Source organism: Oreochromis aureus, linkage group 15 (genome assembly GCF_013358895.1).
Source record: "Oreochromis aureus strain Israel breed Guangdong linkage group 15, ZZ_aureus, whole genome shotgun sequence".
Classification (NCBI taxonomy): Eukaryota; Metazoa; Chordata; class Actinopteri; order Cichliformes; family Cichlidae; genus Oreochromis; species Oreochromis aureus.
The window spans coordinates 2012177-2026524 of record NC_052956.1 but is presented as its reverse complement, the minus strand read 5'-3'; positions in this window follow the sequence as shown (position 1 = coordinate 2026524).

Genomic DNA, 14348 nt, shown 5'->3' with positions numbered 1-14348 from the left:
GCTCTGTGAAAAGTGTTTTCACAGGAGTTAAAAGTAAGCAGTGAACACATCTGCAGGGGACTATGTGGGCTGCAGGTGTGGAGCTCTAATGAACATGGAGACTGGAAGCACGGCACAGAGAAAGTCTCATTGGAGCTGACTCATGAATGATGGCATGTTAGTCCTGCAGGTCTGGACCCTTTATTTGGCTCTGGAATCACACAGGTTCCAAGCACCCGGTGCAGCTGCAGGAACACATTGCAGAGGTGTTAGAGAGCCTCTGCAAGCTGAGTGGCAGATGATTCAAGCACCTCGGGGTTCAAGCTGTCACGGCTCGACGCTTGACTCTATTCTCACTCACCTGGGTGGCAGTGATGGATGACTTGAGGAGCGAGAGGAGGCTGCAGTCGTGATGTGGTGTTGTGCCGTGATGGACAGTCGAAGAATGAAAGTAGTGGATTTTCTTTTACTGGTGAAGATTGCAGCACTTCGGTAAAATAAAATCAGTAAATGTCGAATGGTGTTAAAATCCACTATTTAATATTTGCATATGAAGGGATAAGAGACAAACCCCATACAGGCTTTCTTACAGATATGAAACTTAGGTATTTACAGAATAAGCACCATGAAACTGCAAACTTTAGAAGACAGAAACTAACCCAGAAAATGTGATTACCTGACAAGAAGTTGCTTTTTAACGCAGCCTTGAACCAAAACAAACCAAAACACTTTGAATACAGCAGAATATCTCGATAACAGAAAGTGCAATATGATTGAAGCAGAAAGTTTATTGAAATAAAAGGGGGTTGATAAGTAAAAACATCAGTAAAACACAATAGCATACAATGTAAAACTTGAATATAATGTAAGAAAGAGGCTCTATAGAACAAAACTGGCCTATACATTCAATCAGGCTTGGTAATAATGTAGACATATGGTTTACTAAATGTGGAAAAAACAGAATGTAAGATGATTAAATAATTACTTAATTAATTATTTGAAATGATAGAAAGCATTTCCATAGTAAAAGAAAAACAGTGCTTGTGAATAGGTGAATGAGACAAGTTGATAAAAGTGCTGTGGGTGCTCAGTTAGAAGATAAATAAGAACCAGTCCATTTACCATTTTTCATATTCTTTAATTTAATGATCGCTCACTTTCATGTGATAGTCTTGTCTTCATTTTGAGCTCCTTCAGTTATTAATTTACTTGTTGCCAAGAGAGATCTGTGCACAGCTCTCTTTTACTATACAGTGATCCATTTGTTGGAAATGTAAACGCAGCTTTTTGATGTCTGATAAAATGGATTTTGGTGTCGTGTAATGAGGTAGTTTTTTTTTTTTTAAACATTTGCTTTCATGAAATGTACAATATTCTACTTAGTATGACATACTGTACACAATACCCACTCAGAGCCCACAATCTTCACATTTCAACCACATGAGGGCGATAGAGGCCTTTGATGGTGGTTCTCCAAAGCTGCTCTGTTCTTGAAATCACTCAAGTGAACGAAACAGAAACAATTAAGAATAATGATAAAATAAATAAATAAAATCGTACACAATTTAACTATGAATAGCTGAATGCATTACATAAAAGACAAACAAATAAACTTTAGGCATCTTAATGTGCTTGCTGTTGGCTGCATAAATGGTACAAAAATATGAAACAGCAAAGCTCTACCCAAGACAGGGTTTGTGAATTTCTTAACCCTTTAATAAAAGTCTCAGTAGTAGGCAGGATTTTAGCTGAGAGTAAAGTCAAAAGCAGAGGTGTAACAACTCCACAGAAAGAAGGTGATACTTGTTTGGCTGTCGCACAAACCGGTGAGAATTAGGATACAAAGAAGTCAAGTAAGCTCATATCCAGCACAGTTCAACCTCATTCACCACCAAATTCATCAAAGTTCAAGAGTATCAGTAGTAACCATAAAATACATGGAAATATGTGAACGGCATTTTATCCAGCTGCCATATGTTGGGAGGCAGGGTACACCCTGGACAGGTCGCCACTCTGTCGCAGGGCTAACACAGAGAAACAACCGTTCACACTTGCAGTCAACCTATGGGGGCGATTTAGAATCACCAGTTAAATCAACCCCACTAACTGCACGTCTTTGGCCTGTGTGAAGGCGGAGAACCCACGCAGACACAGGAAGAACAAACTCCAGACAGGAAGGCCCCGGCCATATGGGGGATTTGAACCCAGGACCTTCTTTCTGTGAGGCAACCGTGCTAACTATTGCATCTTGTTCTGTACGTTAGGAGTAAAAAAAAACCAAAACATTAGGTGATCAGTGTGTTTGTAGGAGTAGCAATTTTTGTGAACTACAGATGAACCGGTGGGATGACGGATGTCTCACCGTAGCGTGGGCTCGTCTGTCTTTAGGCTGGTTGAGCTAAAAATGACATTCTGTGTCTTTCCTCAGATTTTTTTTGTCCACAGTGGCGAAGGACGAGATCTCAGAGAGGACTCAGTAACACACGATCAGGGTACTCTGAGGATCTGGCTGCACTTACACCACATTTTTATGTTTCAGCCATCATGAATAAAGAGTGTCGCCTGAATAAAAAATGTCTCACATCCATTTTTGCATTGTAAACAAGTGGATAGTGTGTCCCATTGTGGGATGGCATTATTGGCTTTCCTTTCATAAAGGTTGACCCAGTGTATCATATGGTAAGAGGGGATAAGAAGGAAGGCAGTGAAGTGAGCTTTCAGGGAATTAAACCGGTTGTTTTCACAATCGGTGACTGCACATGGCTATTTTTAGGGGGCTAAAGAGGTGTGTTAAGTTCCCCGTGTAGACATTTGTAACATATCAGGAAACAGACAAGAAAAAAAGTTTAGTTTTTAATGGTTTTTCTTAAGTTACATTAAAGTCATTTAATGAGCTCTTATTCTCTGTGTGGTGGCTGCACATGCAGATCCACTAATAACCCACTAAACTGTCACATTCAGGCCCAGAAACTCAAGCCTGGCCTCCATGAGGTATAAATGTCAAGAGTGCAATAAGAAGCCTCTGATACGAGTAGACGACCTGCAGAGGGTAAAGCCTCAGAGACAAGCTGCTGTCCATGTAACAGTACAATAAGCACAATAAGAGAGTGTTGATTCCTTTGGCTCATTTCACTCACTCAGGTCCCTTTATCTTAAATTAGAAAAAAAGATTTTTCTAATTTAATCTCGGCCTCGTCTTGAATCGGTGCATTTGTGTTTATAATCTATAAACAGCTGTGATTTCAGTTGTTCCTGGCCTGACCTCTGTGCCGATCAAGTCCTCCTTTGGAACTTCCAGTCTAATCCACATCCACAGCATCCTCTACTGGCCACATTGCCACATTGGTCTTGGTGCTATAGTTGCTTTGATATTGATAATAAATGATTAATCAAATCATTTAAATAACTGTAGATAAACAAGAATTTTTTCCCTTCCTTTTCCCAGTTATCTCTTGAGTTTATCCTTTCTAAAATCATCTTAGCTTCTCCTTTATTTTTTAAGCCGTGTTGTTCATGATTTCCACATCTCGGGTGCAATCGGGTCCATTCCATGCTTTCTAATTGCACTGGACATCTCTCTGTGTCCTGTTCCTGCGTTACTGCAGCTAGACTGAAGGGGGAGGCTGTAGCAGATCACAAAGGTACTTTTTAGGTGGAGGCCAAAAATACACTGTGGCTTTTTGGGTGGTCTGACACGCAGTAATGAATCCATTATGTGTCTGCTGGCTGCATTTGTTTTTCCTCTCTCCAAAAACACACAATGTTCCAGTCTTCTTATGAGCGACTGCTGATTCTCTGAACTCCTTTAACAGTACGGGTCATTCAAGCAGCATGAGCTAATGCACGACACCAAAGCTGACAGGAGGCCTGCTCGATGTTCGGCAGATGCAAAAACATATGTGAGAGTATTAGACGGTAAAAGATTTTGCTCAGTTGATTCATGGCTTATCTTGTAGCCTCAGTATTTCCGTGGTGCGTAGCGCTTCACACGGCTCTAAGTGTGTCAGGAAACTTTGCTTGTTTCATTTGTATTTAGGGCAATACAGTACTCAGGCAGAAAGTCTGAGCTGTCTTTGTGGTTTATTTCATAATACTTGTAATGTTTTTTTTGTTTCTCATAGTCTTATACAATGCAGGGTTGACACAATGGACAATCGATGAGAAACTCGAGAGAAGAGAAAGAAAACCAAACAGAGAATCACAGTTTGTGGTCGGGCTGCATGTTTCCTAATTTCCTTCCAACTGTGTTACTTAAAGCTTTGCTGGAAGAATCGTAGCTCACTGTCACCTGCTTTAACTGCTTTGCATGTCCAGTCACATGGCTGTCAGCACTGTGATAATAATGTGTAAATGTGTGAGCTCAGATCATACTTGCTTGCACAGGTCACTGCCCTGCCTTTTTTCTGACATCATTAAAATGTGGCTGAAATCACCTGTTGTAATTATGATCTATTCTTCACTTGAGATAAAGCGTTTTCTCTTCTGTCTCCTCTGAACCACTGGAGCTGTCGCTAATCTTCTCACTCTAAAGACAGTTTGAGTTCTTGGGCTCATTGTGCTGTGGGAAGCTTTGAAATGGGGTAAATCCCCTCCATTAGCATTCCTCCTCTGCTTAACACTTTGAAATTTTTATTAAAATGTTAACTGCCGTTAGCCTGTTTCACTCACTACACGTGCAAAGGCAGAGCTCCAACAGCCCCATGGCTGTCTTAAGCTAAATTGCATGTTGGCATAAACCACCAGACTAGGATTCCACATACAGTCGTGTGAAATAGAAAGTACAGTAAGTTTTTATGTATTAGTACACAGAATAATTCATCTAAGGCCCAGCAGAGGCTGCACTTCCTCTGTGTCCTGAGGTAGAAGAACCTGGACCAGGAGCTGCTGCTGACCTTCTACCGCTCCTCGGTGGAGAGTGTGCTCTCCTCCTGCCTGGTGTTTGGTACGCAGGGGCCACGACTGAGAACAGGAAGGCTGCACAGGGGGTAATTACACTGCCCAAATCCCTGGCTGTCCTCTGCCACGCCTGGAGACAATCGCCAGATCCTCCTGTCTCAGGAAAACCAGGCCATCACAGGTGACCCTTGCACCCTGCCCACCACCTGATTGACCTGCTGTCCTCTGGTCAGTGCCTCAGGTCAATCAGGTCCCACCCCTCCAGGCTCTCAAACAGCTTCTTCCCCCGGGCCACTCGGGCTGTTAACAAACACTCACACAAATATGCATGGTATATAACCATCACCTTTGTATATATTTCTCCTGTTTGCTATTTATTCCTGCTGTCTACTATTTATATTTTATTCCGGCACAGTTGGTGTGGAGCACCCATAATTTCATTGTACATGTAAAATGACAATAAAGGGCTATTCTATTCTATTCTATTCTAGCCTTAGCAGGTTCTAAAATTATTTAAGTGACCTATTCAACTATTGAATGTAGAGTAGTGTGTGAAAAGTGCACCCTTACATCTTCTGTGACAATTAAGAGGGTAAGTTAGAGCCAGGTTCTGTGATCATCTGTAAATGTGAGCACCTTTATAAAGGCAGAGCTTTTGGCACTTTGCCGGTGTGGAGCATTCAGATGTGCATTAACATAGTACAGAAGACAACAAACATCTGCAGTGACGTTAGAGAAGCAGTTATTGCTGCCCATCAATTTAGGTAGAGTTATAAGGCCATTTACAAACTATTTTAAGTCCATTATTCGGCAGTGGGATTATCACGAGTGGAAAATATTCAAGAGACTTGCCAGTTTTCAAAGAAGTGGATGTCACAGCAAATCCACCCCAAGGTAAAAAAACAAAACAAGAAGCACATCTCAGACTCTTTGAGCTTCAGTTAGCATGTTAAATGTCAAAGTTCATGACAGTACAATAAGATAAAGGCTGAACAAATACAGCTTGTTTGGAAGGGTTGGTGGGAGCGTGCCTCTGGCCTCAAAAAAAGGAACATGGCAGTGTAGATATGCAAAGTTGCATCTGGACAAACCAAAAGACTTCTGGATACTTTTGGTTTGTAGCCTCAAAAAGTATCCAGAATGTTTGGACCTAATGCAGCAACACACTCTGTCAAAACACAGCACATCAGCACAAGAAGCTCACACCAACTGTCAAGCACAGTGGTGGAGGGGAAGGATTTGGGCTTGTTTTGCAGACCCAACCTTGCAGTCATGAAGTCAACCATGACCTTCTCTGTGAAGGCATTTGTCTGACAGCTAAAGCTTGGCTCAAACTGAATCATGCAACAGGACAATGAACCCAAGCATAGCAACAAATCTACAACACAATGGCTGAAAAAAGAAAAGAATCAAGGTGTTACAATACGCCCAGATAACAATTCCTCTATAATGATGTGAGAGACTGATAAAGTCATAATGAGAAAGCAAATTGCTTTAAGTTATTGCTGTAAAATGTGGACCTTTTATTTGTTTTGTTTTTTTAATGTCCCAGGATGTAAAAGATTGAATTTCAATTCATATTTTCATTCCAACTGAAGTCATTCTGGTTCATTCCAGTGAATGAATTGCCAAGAATGAAGAAGAAGGACTAATGTTTCACAGGTAAGAAGCTGTTTTGCAACATGTTGAGGTGGTGAAGGTGAATCTAAACCTTTGTTCAAATGTGCTGGTTTCAAATGACGGGTAGCAGCTCTCATTTCAAGTCAAACTTTGAAGAATAGGCACATTTATTTTTAACGTTACTTTTAACTCAAGATGAGCATATTTGTAGAAACGTTTAGTATGTATCCCACATCGTCAATACAGTTCCAGCATCTGTAACAAACCCGACTGCAGGAAGTGATTTTAATTATGCATTAAGAGCACAGACAGTTAGACGTAAACATAGCTTACAGGTCTGAAAAATGACGCTAACGTGGAAGCGACTTATGCTAAACTTGCACTTTTTTTAATAGCCAGGAGGGATTAAAATGACAACTCGTTGAATAGAAGACTGTTGTCCCACTTCATCTGTGACCTCAAACAACACTGATTCCTTTCCAGCAGTAATAAACTTAGCTTAGCATAGCTTTGATTGTAAATGTGAGGAAACAGCTAGCTTAGCTGAATCCAAAGGTTAAAACAGATTAAAAGCACATTTAAATTCATTTCTGCTGTGGCTTGATTAATGCAGAGAAGTTCTTTTTTTTTCTTTTTTCCCCTTTTTTACTTACTGGGAGTCACATGCTGGAACTTTTCCTCAGCTGACGACAAAGACTTCCTGGAAACCCCACTAATTTGCCTGGCAACCTTGTGACTATGACAACAGCAAAAGTACTAGTTGCTGTTTGTACACTTTGTGTACAATTTGGCCAGGCTAGCTGTTTTCCCCCTGCTCCTATTTCTTAGGCTAAAAGAGCTACTGGCTGTAGCTCTTTAGCTCCAAAGCCTACATACAGTTCAAGAATGAGATTTTCCCAACATGCTGACAATTCCAATAAATCTCCGAAACTCAAACATCTAAAACATCCAAAAAAACCAAAACAAAAAAAGCCCTGAAATGGCCAGAAAATTGTCACCGGCTGTCATATTGTCATAGACCTGATGTTAGACCCTCTCATGTGTTTGCATGCTGCTCTAAGTGTTTTTTAACCTGGTAGTCTGACCGTGAGAGATGCCTGTGGCAGTAGGGCAGTGGAGCAGGAGGAAAGGATATCAAATGAATCCTTATTCTGGCTCTGTATATGTGTATATGCATAGCCTACAGCTACAATATGCATGTACATATAACACCGTGGGAATGCCTGGGAAGGGTAACAAAGGTATTACCCCTTCTCCGAATAACGCCTACACTTCCCCGAAGTAAATATGCATTTGCGCATTCAGCACGAAACTAAGTCAAGAAAGGGGAGGATCTCATAGATTTTCACCTCACTTTGAAAGTTTCAGTCAATACACTGAGTCTCAGATGTCTTCTGTCAACTTTTTCAGAAGTTATAGCAGAAGAAAGAGAAGGAAACGCAAAATCTTATGACCGCACACACCACTGAAACAGGTATGGAAACCTGTTTGAACCATTTCTCAATTTGTTATGGGAAACACACAGGGTCAGCGCATTTCCTCGGCCATGCAGACGGAGTGAGATCACTGGAAAAGAACAAACGTCACGCACATTAACTAATCTAATCCTAATGATTTTATTAAAGCGCATTATATATAATATCTGATACGTTATCTATGCTGTTATGCACTAACAACTAATTATGTTGCATCAGTGTGGTGAAGTCCCTTTGACAGAGAAACATCCTGACTCATATCATTGAACCCTACCTACCCATTATCAAATATAACCCATGGAAAACAGCAATGTGTGAACTTGTCATAGTAAAATACTCCTTTTTTACATCAAGCCACACATTATGAAAACATGAGGTGGGTGTAGTTTGTGTAAACTTTGGGTGTAGAACTGCTGTGTCAGTACACCCACACAAAAAAATGATCTTGTTTAGGTTGTCCACTGAGTGATTACTGTAAAAATGGAGTGATAGCTCCCTCCTGAAACAGGAGGGAAGTCGTCATGAATGACAGGTACACATCTGGGAAGCGGAGGCTATTTTTAGACAGCTAAACTGAATACAACCAACTAATGCAGGCGACACTGTACAAAAAAAGAAAGAAAAACCTTTCTGCTTATCTTATACTCAGTTTACCTTTATCTTGCACTTCAGAGACTTGCACTCTGACACATTTGGGGAGAGAGAAAAAAACATCTCATTTCCTGCCACAAGTAAGATTAGAAGTCTTAAGGTAGCAGGCAGGAGGAAACATGTAGCCTTCAGGTTACAAACTATAAATAATCTGGAAACATCCATCTTTGAACAGTTACACTCTTAGTTGTGATGTTGAACGCTGACTCCCTGAACTGGTGCTCAGTCAGAAATAGCTGAGAGCCTCTGGTAAAAAAAAATTAGCTGGAAACATGCAAAATTAAAATACTAAATAAATAAATGAATAAGGCTTGATGCATGTATGGATCCTTGTAATTAACGCAGTTTTTGTTTTTTGTTAATTTCATTTTGGGGCTTGCCATTGGCACATCCTTGTATGCAGGCTAAAGAGAGCATTTATCTTATTTTTGTACCACTGCACAGTGGTCAGCAATGCTAGCTCACAGCAAGAAAGTTCCTGGTTCAAACCCCAACCAGGGCCTTTCTGTGCCTGCGTGACTTTCTTCTGGGTACTCTGGCTTCTTCCCACATCCCAAACACATGCATGTTAGGTTAGCTGCTTATTTGAAATCGGTCATGCTTGAAAGCAGTCTAGAATAAAGCACTGTACAAATCTACTCAGCCACTTTAAACATAGGCTGATGTATGTTTGAAGTGTAGACAAGTGCAGACTTGCAGTCTGAAGTTCCTTCAGTACTCATTAAGTAGTCAGTAAGACTACAAAAATAAAATGCAAGTACGTTATAAATCGTCTGCTAGCTTACAGGCTAATGGCTCGTAATAACTGAAGGTTAGCGTGAAGTTGCCTAAAAGCTTTTAATTCATTAAAAAAATTTATTCATTTAAATAAAATAGCACAATCCTATTAAAACATGCTTACACAGCCTGCATTCTTCACCAACTAGAAGGCATCCATAACTGAATGCAACAAATGTGTCCTCTGGGGCTGAAAAATGAAGTCAGATAAATTACACGTCCTTTAATGGCCGTTTGAGCCTGGCTCCTAAAGCGAGGCAACCTCCATAGACTCATAGAAAGATTATTTTTGGGCGTTATGGATAGTTTACACCTTTACAACAATGGTATCCGGCTATTTTTTTTAATATTTTGAGGATATGCGTGATTTTTTTTAAAAGTAAACAACCTTGCAACCTTTCTGGCAAAGACGAGTAACTTAGCACTCTACTGTGCTATCCAAATACGATAACTTCTGGTTTCAAAAAACTAATGTGACACCTCTTTTATGAGCTCCTTAGACCAGTGTTTCCCAACCACTGTGCCGTGGCACATAGGTGTACCGTGGGAAATGATCAGGTGTGCCCTGGAAGATTATCTGGTGCCACCTGATTAGTACTCTAAGCGACCGGCGTGAGTAACGGGCTGAACAATTGCATTTTCTTCTACTAGAGGGCAGTACAACTACCCGCTCTAATTAAACGGGTTTCCAACTGCCAGTAAAACAGAAGAAGACGAAGAAGAAATTACATAATAGTCATGCTGTGAGACGACGCAGCGCGTAATAGCAATAGATAAATATTTGAAAAGACAAAGTAGTCAGTCTGACCTGAGTCCTGGAGAAACTTCAGACCCAGATGAAGCCCGAGCATGAGCAGTGGTCAGAAGAAAGCAAAAAAGGTATACTGGGCACAAACCGAGCCAAATCTGTTATACCTGCTGCACAGGGAAAAATGATCAATATGCTTTTTGTGGCATTTTTGTTTGGTAGTGTGCCGAGTGATTTTTCTAATGTGAAATATGTGCCATGGCTCCAAAAGGTTGGGAAACACTGCCTTAGGGGTGTCAAACTCCAGGTCTTGAGGGCTGGTGTCCTGCAGGTTTTAGATCTCACCCTGGGTCTACACACCTGAATCAAATGATTAGTTCATTACCAGGCCTCTGGAGAACTTCAACACATGTTGAGGAGGTCATTTAGCCATTTAAATCAGCTGTGCTGGATCAAGGACACATCTAAAACCTGCAGGACGCCGGCCCTCAAGGCCTGGAGTTTGACACCTGTGCCTTAGACTAACATGGCATCAGCTAAATGCTAATAATAAAAATATAAATAATATATAATAAAAGATGGAAGGCGACATCATTCCTTAGTTTCTGAAGTCCCTTGAAATGAAAAACTGCATGTTGTAAAGAGCGGTGGGTCTTACTATGAAGCAACATCAGGGGTGGGCAATTCCAGGCCCCGAGGGCCAGTGTCCTGCAGGTTTTAGATCTCACCTTGGGTCAACACACCTGAATCACATGATTAGTTCATTATCAGGCCTCTGGAGAACTTCAGGACATGTTGAGGAGCTAATTTAGCCATTTAAATCAGCTGTGTTGGTTCAAGGACACATCTAAAACCTGCAGGGACATCAGCCCTCGAGGCCTGGAGTTGCCCCTCATTGGTTAATGGGCATACCCCCGAATAATCCTCCATTTTTTGATGCATAGTAGTGTTAGTGTAGTGCATAGTTTACAAAACACACTTAATTTTTTGTTCAATATGACCCAAAATGAGGAACTGAGACCTTAAATGCATCATTAAAGTGTTTACAGACGTCAGGATGGAGAGCTGTTTTCCCATAGATTTCTATAGGACCAGAAGTGTTTTTGCAGCCACAGCTATCACCATCTGGTGGGTGAAGCTACATGTTTTATCTCGTCTATAATACATGGTCTAAGTGAAAGAATATACTGTATGCAGGCTAATTATGGAATGAGAAACTGATAAGAGGTAGGACTGGTAAATTGACTGGTATTTCCAACTTAAAAAAAATTTAATTTCCCAACATAATTAAAAACAAGAACAGACTGAAATGGTAACGAAACACTGTCGGGAGTCGGAGGCTAATCCACTGACCTCCAGACTCCGTTTGCCTAAAAAGAAAGTCTTCAAGTTAGTAAAAATCACATTTTTTAATGAAAGTAGTCACACGGTCCAGGTAATGTGAATAATGCTTTGCAACCAGAAATACAGGCAAAACAACAGCAAGCAACGAAAAACAGAAAGGAAAACTGAGGCTGCAAGCACACCCTGGCAACAGGCTGAAATGTCCTGATACCATTCTAACAACTATAAGGGTGTGTCTGTATGCTAATTAAGGAATCAGGGCTGATCTTGAACAAGTTTACACACAGATTATGCATAATAGCTCTCATGTCTGAAAGGTGCAGAGAGGAGTGTCTTTGAATGCAGGCCAACTGTAACCCTGCTCCAGACGAGTTAGGCCGTCGACTGGCTTTAGAGTCGCACTTTGTGTACAGAGATGATCACGGCGGTGCTTTTCATTAATCAGTGGGAAAGGAAACGTGTGCATTTCCCAAAATCGAAAGCTAAAATGACTTCTTTGGTTTCTAAATATAGCTGCAACTCCAGGATTTTTACATAAAACATGCACTGCACACCAAAACTTCCTCATTGTCATCTTTTTACTGGAAAAAAAGTAGCCATGCACGTCATCTGTATACCAAACTTTTGGTATTACTGTAAAACAAGTCCAGAAAAAAATTTTTTTGTTCCCTTTGTGGCCATTCCAAAGTTAGCCTGGATGTTATTTTGTTGCATTTAGCAATTTTTGATGGAAGCAAAAGCTGAACTTTATCACCTCCATGGCTGCAGTATTTGTTGCAGAGCCGTTATGTAAGCCCACATCAGTTTCAGCTTGGGCTTAATAAACCGGCACAGGGTGAGGTTGGAGTTGGTCAGTTACGAAAGTGGGAAAGTTTCATGACTTTCGAGGTGTGAAGCCCCTTGAGGCATTTTACTGACTCAGATAAGTGGTAATTTACCCGCACGCAGACAGAGGGCAATGCACAGCGTCAGTGGTTGGTGTCCATGGAAACCAGCGGTAAACACAGGGCCGGTGGAGACGAGAGCGCTTGCATAGCTTCACCAAAAAAAAAAGAGGCAGCTTTCATAAACGTAAAGTGGAAGTCCCGGCATTTCTCACACACGGTGAATGTGTGACCATATATACACAAAAGCACACAATCACGGCAACAGGAAGAAAACATAGAGGTCTGCAAGAACAGTTTGTCCACAGATTCCTCATTCTGATACTTGGCAGAGGTTAAAGTATGCCTGGAATTTCTAAAGGACACAGAAAAAGCCGTGCATGCTTGCAGCGCTGACGTTTTTCTGATGTGACGCACTCTCACACACTCTCAGACAGGGATACAGCAGGCTTCTAGATGGTGACATCACAGACCCTCCTCCGGGTGTGTACGTGTGTGTGTGTTTTCTTTGTACAGTGCAATCTCTACTGACATTCGCCCCACAGAGGTGTGAATGCTTCGCTGCTCTTGGATACTGTTGCTATGTTTTCACCGAGCCTACCTTTCACAATGCAAACAGAAGTGATCCTGGGATTTTTTTCATGTGAAATGTCAGGGGAGCACATACAGGTAGCTCTGTCACGCACCTTGTTACCTTGTTGTGTAACAGAAAGGAATTTCCTTTAAAAAAGATCCCAAGCAAGATCAAACCAAGAAAACCCTCCCAAAAATCTCAGGAGAGTTTTCTGCATGAGTTAACAGTGTTTTCCAGGAGCACATGCCTGACTGGTGTTCGGCATGCGCAATGCTAAATGGGCAAGTCCAGAACATCCTATTGTGGAACATGCAGTGTTGCCTTCATAAGGGAGTCTCCATGAGGAAACTTCAGAATCTTCCCCCCCAGAATCTCCGTCTGCATAACTTCACTTTGTAGCGTAAACCGAAATCTGTCCCAATGAAACAACATGAGAAGGTTTTTCACGTCTCTAAATGTAATGTGTGATTATAACTGTGTTATTTTGATTATGGAAAAGAAACATTAGGGTGCTTATCATTTTGTTTGATTATATCCATCAGGCTAGCTCCAAGTCTCCATAGACTCCAATTTTTAATTGCTTAACTTTACGTGTTTACAAGACACATAAACAAGTAACCATTTATATTTTTGTGTTTTAGTTTTGGACAGTGAAACGTTGGTATTTTATGAGTGTGCAACTCAGGACTAAATGCCAGGTATCTAGTGTGTGGATTCAATGTATGGAAGACCGTATATAAAAAGGTCCATCTTTTAATACAGTCTATGTATTTCGTGCCAAAGTCCCAAATCGTTAATAATATAATAGTAATAATAATAAATATATGAGCTGTACATTTGAACGTATAGCAGGCTGCACATGATATTGATTTGGCTCTTTGTGCTTTGCAACCAAAATTCGGTTTGTCTGTTACGTGAGAATTACAACCACAGAATATTTATAGGTTTCACGCTGAGGTTAACTGTGAAGAGCCCGTGATATGTGTAATTTTTGAAACACAGGAAATTTGGATGTCTCTCTATTTAAAAAAGTATTTAAATTTGGTTGAAAGCATAGGAAGGAAAGTATGCAGTGCTACTTTGGTTAGCCACTTGAAACAGATAATTTCCCCAGTGCAGTAGGGAATTCTTCAAGAGCCAGTCAGGGGCTGTCTCCCTCTCATTCATGCCAATCATGTCTCATTCACTGAAATTAAATCTATGTCCCCTAACCTACATCACAGGTGAAAATAGGTGTCTAATAGGAAACTACAAGTTTTCAGTCTGAGTCTTTTGGGGGGGATTTTTCTCACAAAAGCACAGGCTCGATGTGATTTCCCTTGCTTATTCTAAGATAAGTCAATTGGAAATCCCCACTTAGGCGCCGCCCCAGCAGACTCGCACACAAAACCCAGCGCGCC